Source organism: Gracilinanus agilis, chromosome 3 (genome assembly GCF_016433145.1).
Source record: "Gracilinanus agilis isolate LMUSP501 chromosome 3, AgileGrace, whole genome shotgun sequence".
NCBI classification, from domain to species: domain Eukaryota; kingdom Metazoa; phylum Chordata; class Mammalia; order Didelphimorphia; family Didelphidae; genus Gracilinanus; species Gracilinanus agilis.
This window is the reverse complement of record NC_058132.1, coordinates 539,770,822-539,782,406: the sequence shown is the minus strand read 5'-3', so window position 1 is coordinate 539,782,406 and position 11,585 is coordinate 539,770,822.

The window sequence follows — 11,585 nt, the reverse complement described above, 5'->3', positions numbered from 1 at the left end:
TGCATAATAAATACACACTCCTGGGTATTTTATTCTATCTGTGGCAATTTTAAATTGATTATCTCTTCTTATTTCTTCTTGCAGGGCTTTGTTAATAATATATTAAAATGTTGATGATTTATATTGGTTTATTTTATATTCTAGCACTTTGGTAAAATTATTGATAAGTTCAACTAAGTCATTATTTGAACTAACTTCTTTATTTGAATATGTAGGATTTTCCATATATATCATGCCATCTATAAGACAGATTGTTTTATTAACTCTTTGCCCATTTGGATTTCTCTATTTTTTCTTTTCTTATTTGCCATAGTTAGTATTTCAAATTCTATGTTAAATAATATTGTTTATAATGAGCATCATTATATCATTCTTGATCTTATGGAGAAGGCTTCTAACTTCTTGAAATTATAAATAATACTTTCTGATGTTGCTAACTAGATGCTTCATATCATTTTTGAAAAACCACTTAAAACCAAGCTTTCCAGTGTTTTCATAGACATGATTTTTTTCCAAAGGCTTTTTCTTCACCTAGTGATATCATCAAATGGTTTATATCACTTTTTTTATTAATGTAATCAATTATGTTAACAATTTTCCTCACATTAAATCATCCCTACATTGTTGATATTTATCCTGTTGGTCATAATGTATAGATTTTGTGATATATTCTTCTTATCTCCTATCTAATAATTATATTTTTCATCCACTTTAATTAAAGATATGATAACATTTTCTTTATTTTTTATATTTTCTGATTTAGGTATCAACACCACATATCTTCCATTAAGAATTTGAGACAGCTCTTACTTTATGTATCATTTCAAACACTTTATTTAATATTGGTATTTGTTGATATATTATTGTTTGATAAAATTCACTTTAGAATCCATTTGGTAGGGTTTTTTCTTTGTTTGTTTGTTTTATTTTTCCCATGAGGAAGTTCATTGATGGGTTATTCGATTTCTTTTTCTAAAACAGATGTATTTAGAGATATGATTTCCCTGTTTAAGAGTCATGGTAGTTTATTTTTTGTAAATATTCTTCCATTTCTCTCATGTTGTTAAATGTATTTGTATATAATTGAGCAAGAAAGCTCCTAATAATTGTTTTAATTTCATGTTTATTGTTGATATAATCTGCCTTTTCATTTTTAGTGCTAGTGATTTGGTTTTCCTATCTCTTTTTTATAATATTAGCCAACACGATATCTATTTTGATTTTTCATAAAACTAAATATTAGTTTCATTCATAGATTCAATGATTCTCTTTCAGTTTTATTTATTTCACTACTCTTTTTAGGATTCCTAATTTGGTCTTTAAATGAGAATTTTAAATTTGTTCATTCTCTAATATTTTTAAAGTTGTATTCCAAATTAATTTATCTTTCCTTTTCCTGTTTTATTAATATGAGCATTCAGTGATACACATTTTCATCTAATTATTGTTTTTGCTATATCCCATAAGTTTTGATATACTGCCTCATTATCATTCTTTTTAAAGAATTGATTTATTATTTCTTTGGTTTGTTCTTTAATCCACTTATTTTATAATATTAAGTTATTCAGTCTCCAATTAGTTTTTGCTTTTTGTTTCAAGGGTCATTTAGTATTTTCAATTTTTGTTTCATTACTGTTTGAAAAAGATGCACTTATTACTTCTGCTATTTTACATTCAACTATGATTTGTGCCCTTATGTAAGATCAATTTTTTTAAAGGTACCATATACTGCTGAAAAAAAGATATGTTCTTTTCTATTCTTTCCAGGTATCTATTATACTTAATTTAAAATTCTATTTATCTTCTTGAATTTTTTATTAATTTTTGGTTAAATTTATCTATTTCTGAGAAGGGAAAATTAAAGTCCTCCACAATGACTTTTTTATCTATTTCCATCTGCAAATCATTTCATTTTTCCTTTAAAAAATTGGGTGCCTCATTAAAGCAGTATTACACAAAATCAAGAGGAAAACAGTATAGGTAAAAGATATCCAAAGAGAACTTAAAGAAAAAATACAGACAATATTTATATTACCACACTATATATTAAAAAATGCTGTTTATCCTGCAGCACATTTTTTTGTACTTGTTTATTTTTTCCCTGTAGGCTGTGATGATTATTAATTAAAACACATAATTAATTTTTTTAAAATTGGATGCTATAATATTTGGTCCATCTTGGTTTAATATTGAAAATGCTTAATTATCTATTGTGCCTTTTAACATAATATAGTTTCCCATTTTAACTTTAATAATTACATCTATTTTAGCTTTATTTTTGTCAGAAATCATTATTGCTACTTTTGATTTCTTTGTATCAGCTGAGGCACAGTGTAATTTTGTTCAAGTACTTTTTTTTACCCTATGTATGTTTTTTATTTTTAAGTGTGTTTCTTGAAAACAGAATATTGGTGCATTTTGGTTTTTGATTCAGTCTGCCATCCATTTTTATTTTATGAATGAATTCATCCCATTCCCATATAACATCATGATGAGTAGTCAATTAGTTGTTTTTTCCCCTTCCATTATGTTTTTACTCACAGTGTATCCCTGTCTTCCTCTAACTGCCTCATTTTTCATCAAATTTGCATATATTGCATATATGCATATATATATTTATATGCATCAAATATGATTGGTGCATATTTCTAAAGTTCCCCCAACTTTGCCCTTCTATCTTATCTTTTAGTTCTTATTCTGTCTGGTTTTTAGAGAGTCCCTTTATGATCTTCTCAACTATGTTCCTCTATTTCTTGATATAATTTATCAATTCTAAAAATCCCTCCTTTATCTTGTTCATAGAGTTGTTCCTTCATTCTCTCACTTTACCCTTCATTTCTGCATATATTCTCTCTTTTAGGTATCTCACACATTTCTTATCCCCTTGGCCTTCTTTTTCATACTTTACTCTTCCTTCTCTTAGTCCCTTAAAGGGACAAATAGTATCTCCTTTATCTTTTCTCCTTTCCCTCATATTACTCTGTATTTTAAGAATACTTTCCTCCAACTTGTATATTTTCTTTTCTCTTTATCCCAGATCTGATGAGAGAATAGTTTTCTAGTACTTCAAGTCCTCTACTCTCTCTTCCCCTTCTCTGTGACAGTTCCATTCATTCTTCTTTATGAGGTATTTTTTTTCCATTTTATCTCTTCCTGCTCTATTTTATTATTGCTTTTACTCAATTCATTATATTTTACTTAACTTATATTTTATCTATATTTTAATCTTCAATGTACCCATATAATGATGTTATCCTTAAGGGTTATAGATTATGTTTTTTAATATAAGAATTAAGCAACTTCTCCTTTTGGGTCATATAGTGAGTTTTGTTTTTCTCCATAGAACAGTTGAAGACCTTTACTTAATTACTTTTCAATTTTTTTCTTGTATAATTATTTTTTAAAAATATTGTCTAGAGTGATTTTATTTAGAATAGTTTTTCATGATTCCATGATTCATGTTAACCCTCCCGCTACTCTTTCCTCCCCCGTCTCAAATTGGACAAGCAATTCCACAACCTTTAACATCAAAACCCCAATCATATCCCTATCACATTATGTGATCAGTCACGTATTTTTCTAGTGCATTTCTGTTCCCACAGTTCTTTCTCTGGATGTGGACAGCATTCTTTCTCACTAGTTCCTCTAAATTGTCCTGGGTCATTGAATTGTTGCTAGTAGAAAAGTCCATTACAATCGATTGTGCCATAATGTATCAATCTCTGTGTACAATCTTCTAGTTCTTCTCCTTTCACTCTGCATCAGTTTCTGGAAGTTTTTCCATTGAAATGGAGACGCTCCATTTCTTTATTTCTTTCAGCACAATAATATTCCATCACTAACATATATTACAATTTATTGAGCCATTCCACAGTCAATGGACACCCCTTCATTTTCCAATTTTTTGCTACCACAAAGAGTGGAACTACAAATATTATTTCACACGTTTTTTTTTTTCTTTATTATCTCATTGGAATACAAACCCAGCAGTGGTATGGCTGGGTCAAAGGGTAGGCATTCCATTAAATCCCTTTGTGCATAGTTCCAAAATTTGCTCTCCAAAATAGTTAAACCAATTCACAACTCCACCAGCATTGTATTAGTGTCCCAATTTTGCTATATCCCCTCCAATATTTATCACTTTCCTTTGCTGCCATATTGACCAGTTTGCTAGGTATAAGGTGGTACTTCAGAGTTGTTTTAATTTACATTTCTCTAATCAGAAGGTATTGAGAGCACTTTTTCATGTGCTTATTGATAGTTTTGATTTACTCATGAGAAAATTGACTATTCATGTCCCTTTACCTTTTTCTTGATTGTGAAATGGCTTGATTTTTTTGTAAATTTACAGGGTTGCTTATATATTTAGAAAATTAAACCTTCATCAGAGAGTTTTGTTATAAAAATGTTCTTCCAATTTGTTGCTTTCTTGTATAATTATGCTCAGCTTTGTTGGCTAGATTATTCTTGGTTGTAAAGCAAGTTTCTTTGCTTTTCAAAATACTGTGTACATAAATGTCCTGCATTCTTTTAATGTTGAAGCTGCTAAGACTCATTTATTTTGACAATAGTTCCACAATATTTAAACTGTCTTTTTCTTAATGTTTATAGTATTTTTTCCTTAACTTCAGAGTTATGGAACTTTGCAATAATGTTACTGTGCATAATCATCTTGGGGTCTCATTTTAGTGATAAAAAAGGTGATTTTTTTGCATTTCTATTTTCCCTTCTGGCTGTAGAAATTCTGGGCAGTTTCCAATTAATTTTTATTATTGTATAGTGTCTAAACCTTTTTTTAAAGAAGGCTAAGAATTCATTTATTGACTTTCCTCGAGATAATAATGAAAGATAAACAAAAAATCTCTCCCCTTAAAATATTACATTTTAAATGGGGAAGACAACACAGAGTGGGGAAATGAAAACTGTAACTACTAAAATGTTTTTGATAAGTCTAATGTTTCTAGTACTTCTGTGTGTGTGTGTGTGTGTGTGTGTGTGTGTGTGTGTGCGCACTCAGACTTTATGGAATCTCGTCTGTCACTAGAATATATCTCTAATTTTTCCCCCAGTATTAAGGAAACTCTGTATATAAAAATACTTCTGAAAGATTTCATGGATTAGATTAATATTAATACTTGATGAAATAGAGTAAGAAAGGTAGAGAAAATTGGATAAAATAGAGATTTAGAGATTAGCATGGACAAGTCTAGAAACAATATGGTAACCAAAACATAATATTAGCTATTGAGAGAAAATAAAGGAAAGGATGAGGAAACAGATCAAGTATATGATTAGGGAGCAATATATAATGGGTTCAGGTAACATTATTTGGCTAAGCATGGAGTGAAATTCTTTACACCACAAGTAAATCAGTAAATTATTTTCTTGCCTTATTTTTTTTTGTCCTGGGGCAGCTAGGTGGCTCATTTAATTGAGAGACAGATCCAATAGGGGAGGTCTTGGCTTCAAATCAAGTTTAGATATTTCTTAGCTGAGTGACTCTGAGCAAGGTAATTAACCCACATTACATAGCCCTTTTCATTTTTCTGCCTTGGAACCAATCTTCCCTATCAATTTTAAGATAGAAAGTAAGGTTTTATAATGTAAATTCATCCTTCAAAAGATTGAAACCATGAGGAAAACAATAAACAAAGAATTGATTCTCACCAACAAATAACACTTGGTTACTGATGCTATGATTATGATAGATTTAAGGGAGACAGACCACTTCTATTTTAAATCAATGATAGAGAGGTAGAAGAAAGTGGAAAATAGTTGAACAAACACAATAGATATTATTTTGTTGTAAAATTTTCAGAGAGTTTAAAAAGAATTAAACATTCTAAAATTCTCTAAAAAGGAAGTGAAATTTTGAGGATTAAATTCCTAAACACAAGGCAAAACTATTCCAGTGAGGATTAGAGGATATTTTGTAATGAACCTTAGTGAATGTGTAAATTTAAATTCAATATAATGTAAATGTAAATTAAATAAATATATTTGAAGACACATATATATGCACATGCATACACATATATGTTTACACATATACACGTAAATATATATTTCAGTATATTTATATGTAATTTCAGTAGATTAAAACAAATTATATATAAAAAGTCAAAAACAAGTTATATTTTTGATAAAAGTAAAACATCTCAAAATCAGTAGAATTTGAAGAGGAATTCCAAGAACAAGAACAACAAAATGCTGTATTTTTTTCATTAAAGCCCTTGCCTTCTGCTCTGCATTGGTTCTAAGGCAGAAGGGTGGTAAGGACTAGGCAATAGGGGTTAAGTGACTTGCCCAGGGTCACATAGCTAGTAAGTGTCTGAGGCCAGATTTGAACCTAGGACCTCCTGTGTTTAGGCCTGGCTCAATCCATTGAACCACCCAGCTTCCCCCAAGAAAATGCCATTTTAAAGCTAAGTTGTATGAAAAAGAATAAACATTGGACAGAACCATTAACTTTTTAATTAGATTAACTTAATGATGATGGTGAAAAGGAAGATATCATATAATTTTGTTTTGTTCCTCTTTTCCCTGCCATTTTTTTTCTGGAGAAAAATGCATTGGAAGAAATTGAAATCCATGATGTTATAGAAGGTATGGTGATATCAGATAGGGCCTGATGAAGAGATGGCCCAAGGTCCTCTGATGGTATAAGGACCTGAGCTGAGTGAAGGTGGGAAGCCTAGGTGAACACAAAGTATTTGAAGCTCAGCTTAACACCCAAATCCCACCTAACAGTGCCCAGGAATAAGTGATCAAGTGAGAAGCTGTGAATTGGATCACATAGCTTCTCTGACTGTTTATGGTGGGTTTAGATGGATGAATAAAGCTATAGATTTATGGATAATGCCAATGACTGTAATTTGGTTTTGCTTGAGCAACTCCTTCCCTCAGACCCAAGGATAAGATTATTGATCCTTAAGACAATAATGACTTACCTAAGTATACTTTTAAGATTTAATTGTGACAACTCAGGGAAAGGAACAGGGTTGAAGGAAAGAGGTGTTGGGAAAACTTCATTAAGCTACTTATGATTAGGTTTGTCAATCAAGGGCAATCCGATTGAGACTATCTGCTGGAGAGGTTTCCCTCTCTGTGGCCCTCTGGCCAGGCCAGGCACCTTTGGCTTAACAAAGCTGACTGCGTCTTGATGTTGTTTTTATTTGATAGTCAAAGATTAATATGTAGCAGAGCTTTGTCCAGAAGTTGAGGATGTGATAAGTATTGGAACAGGATGCAGATAACCTAAGTAAGTTTGGTTGACCTACCCACCCAACCACCTAGGTGCCTTTTCAGGAATGAGAGAGTTTCTTGTTCCAGTTCCTCTCATTTATAGTCCTGCCAGTATCTGCTTTTTGCCCCCTGGCTCATGGCATCTGGGTTGGTTCTAAATTCAAAAACTGTTGGGTGTCACTCATCCTGGTCTCCATTTTGCAAAGCAAAATGATATTACAGTTATATGTAAGGAAATAATAAAGCATCTGTTATTTTTTTACATGTTCAAGTCATTACATTCTGATGAACAAATTACAAAGCCTGCATCTGTTTTCTTATTATAAAGATGCAGGGAAGGGAATAGTACTGCCGTAATATTTATGAGCTATACAGTATAGGTTCATGCTGCAAGCTAACATCCAGGCAAAACAAAAAATAAAAAAAGAATGAATAAAGATTTACTAAGAAAGTGGTTAAAACATTTTTAAAGAGCATTCAGAAAATAGAGCAATCACAAAGGTCAGTATGGTTGTAGGTAGAACATGTCCTATAGATATAACTTTTTTATATACTAAAGTTATAGAAAAGTGGAATGGTGATATTTCGATGATTAAGGTTTTAGTAAACCAGGCCTGATCTTGTCCTTTTGGGAAAAGGTAAAATAGTATAGGAGAGATTAGATCAAGTGAAACCTTATTTGTATTTAATTTTTTAAATATATGATAGTAAAGAGGAGTTCTTTCTCTTCAATAGTAAGATTTCTTTAAATTTTCTTAACTAATATTACAATATTTATCCTACAAAAGTTAAAGAAATATTATGAGAGTATCTTCTGATTCTGAATTTTGTTTTAGTTAAATATTTTATTTTTTTAGAAACATTTTCCATGGTTACATGATTCATGTTTTTTACTTTCCCCTTCACCCTCACCTTTACCCCCCACATATCCAATGCACATTTCTACTGGTTTTAACATGTGTCATCAATCAAGACTTATTTCCATATTATTAATAGTTACATTGGTGTGGGTGTTTCAAGTCTACAGCCCCAATCATGTCCACATCAACCTATGTGTTCAAGAGGTTGTTTTTCTTCTGTTTTGCACTCCTATAGTTCTTCCTCTGAATGTGGGTAGTGTTCTTTTCCATAAATCCCTCCAGATTGTCCCGGGTCATTGCATTGCTGCTAGTAAAGATGTCAATTACATTCGATTTTACCACAGTGTATCAGTCTCTGTGTACAATGTACTTCTGGCTCTGCTCCTTTCACTCTGCATCAATTCCTGGAGGTCATTTCAATTCACATGGAATTCTTCCAGTGTATTATTCCTTTGAGCACAATAGTATTCCGTTACCAGCATCTACCATAATTTGTTCAGCCATTCCCCAATTGAAGGGCAAACCCTCCTTTTCCAGTTTTTGCCACCACAAAAAGCGAGGCTATAAATGATTTTGTACAAATCTTTTGATCTATAATCTCCTTGGGGTACAAACCCAGGAATGCTATGGCTGGATTTCGGGACAGGTAGTCTTCTAGAACTCTTTGGGCATAGTTCCACATTGCCATCCAGAATGGTTGTATCAGTTCACAACTCCACCAGCAATGCATTAATGGCCCAATTTTGCCACATCCCCACCAACATTCATTACTCTCCCCTTCTTTCTTTTTAGCAAATCTGCTAGGTGTGAGGTGGTACCTCAGAGATGTTTTGATTTTCACTTCTCTAATTATTAGATATTTGGAACATTTTCTCATGTGCTTATTGATAGTTTTGACTTCTTTATTGGAAAATAGCCTATTCATGTCCCTTTCCCATTTATAAATTGGGGAATGGCTTAATTTTTTATAAAATTGATTTAGCTCCTTGTATTTGAGTAATTAGATCCCAGAGTTTTTTGTTATAAAGATTTTTTTCCCAGTTTGTTGTTTCCATTCTGATTTTGATTGCATTGTTTTTGTTTGTACAAACATTTTTAATTTAATATAATCAAAATTATTTATTTTACATTTTGTAATTTTTTCTAACTCTTGCTTGGTATTAAAATTTTCCCTTTCCCATAGATCTGACAAGTATACTATTCTGAGTTGACGTAATTTACTTATAGTTTCCTTCTTTATATTCAGGTCATTTACCCATTCTGAATTTATCTTGGTGTACAGTGTGAGATATTGATCTAAACCTAATCTCACCCATATTGTTTTCCAATTTTCAAAACAGTTTTTGTCAAATAGTGGATTTTTGTCCCCAAAATTGGGCTGTTTGGGTTTATCATACACTGTCTTGCTGTTGTCACTTACCCAAAATCTATTCCATTGATCCTCCCTTCTATCTCTTAACCAGTACCATATAGTTTTGATGACCACTGCTTTATAGTATAGCTTAATATCTTGTACTGCTAGGCCACCTTCCTTCACGATTTTTTTTATTGTTCCCCTTGATATTATTGATCTTTTATTCTTCCAAATAAACTTTGTTATAGTTTTATCTCATTGAGTAAAAAAGGTTTGATAGGTATGACACTAAATAGGTAAATTAATTTGGGTAGAATGGTCATTTTTATTATATTAGCTTGTCCTACCCATGAGCACTCAATGTTTTTCCAATTCTTTAGATCTAGTTTTAATTGTTTGGAAAGTTTTTTGTAGTTGTGTTCGTATAATTCCTGTGTTTGTTTTGGTAGATAGATTCCTAAGTATTTCATATTGTTTAGGGTGATTTTAAATGGTGTTTCTCTTTCTACCGCTTGCTGCTGTGATGTATTTCTGGCATAAATCCCACCTGATCATAATGAATAACCCTCTTGATCACTTGCAAGATTTTTGCATCTATGTCCATTAAGGAGATTGGTTTGTAGTTTTCTTTCTCTGTTTTTGATCTCCCTGGCTTTGGGATCAGTACCATATTTGTGTTATAAAAAAGGAGTTTGGTAGAATTCCTTCTTTGCTTATTATGTCAAATATTTTATATAGTATTGGAATTAGTTGTTCTTTGAAGGTTTGATAAAATTCACTTGTGAATCCATCTGGTTCTGGGGATTTTTTCTTAGGGAGTTCTTTGATGACTTATTCAACTTCTTTTTCTGAGATGGGATTAAGTATTCTATTTCTTCTACTGTTAATCTAAGCAATTTATATTTTTGTAAATATTCATCCATCTCACCTAAGTTGCTATATTTATTGCCATATAATTGGGCAAAATAATTTTTAATGATTGCCTTGATTTCCTCTTCATTAGATGTGATGACTCCCTTTTCATCCTTGATACTGATTATTTGGTTTTCTTCTTTCCTTTTTTTAATTAGATTTACCAGTACTTTGTCAATTTTGTTTGTTTTTTCAAAGTACCAGCTTCTAGTCTTATGTATTAATACAATAGTTCTTTTAATTTCAATTTTATTGATTTCTTCTTTAATATTTATAATCTCTAATTTGGTATTTAACTAGGGATTTTTAATTTGTTCTCTTTCTAGTTTTTTTTTTTATTATCATTCCCTGTTCATTTTACTTTGCTCTAATTTGTTAATACATGCACTCAAGGATATAAATTTCCCCCTGAGTACTGCCTTAGCTGTATAAAGTTTGGTAGGATGTCTCGTCATTGTCATTCTCTTCAATGCAATTATTGAATGTTTCTATGATTTCTTCTTTAACTAACTGGTTTTGGAGAATCATATTATTTAATTTCCAATTATTTTTTTATTTGCCTGTCCATGTGCCCTTACTAATTATTATTTTTATTGCATTTTGATCCAAAAAGGTTACATTTATAATGTATTTATAATTTATAATGTAACCCTTCTCTTTTTCATTTGTGTGAAATGTTTCTATGCTCTATTACATGGTCAATCTTTGTTAATGTACCATGTGCAGCTGAAAAAAAGGTATTTTCCTTTCTGTCCCTATTTATTTTTCTCAATATATCTAGTAAATATAATTTTTCTAGGACTTCATTCACCTCTCTTATCTCTTTCTTACTTATTTTTTGTTTTGATTTATCTGATTCTGAAAGAGCAATATTTAGATCTCCCACTAGTATAGTTTTACTATCTATTTCCTTCTTGAGCTCTTCCTGTTTCTTCTTTAGGAATTTGGATGCTATACCATTTGTTGCATACATCTTGGGTACTGTTATTTCTTCATTGTCTATACTGCCTTTTATCAGAATGTAATTACCTTCCCCGTCTCTTCTAATCATATCTATTTTTACTTTGGCTTTTTCATAAATTATGATCACGACTCCTGCTTTCTTTTTCTCAGTTAAAGCCTAAAAGATTTTGCTCTAGACCTTGACCTTAAATCTGTGTACGTCCACCACCCTCATATGAATTTCTTGTAGACAACATATGGTAGGATTTTGG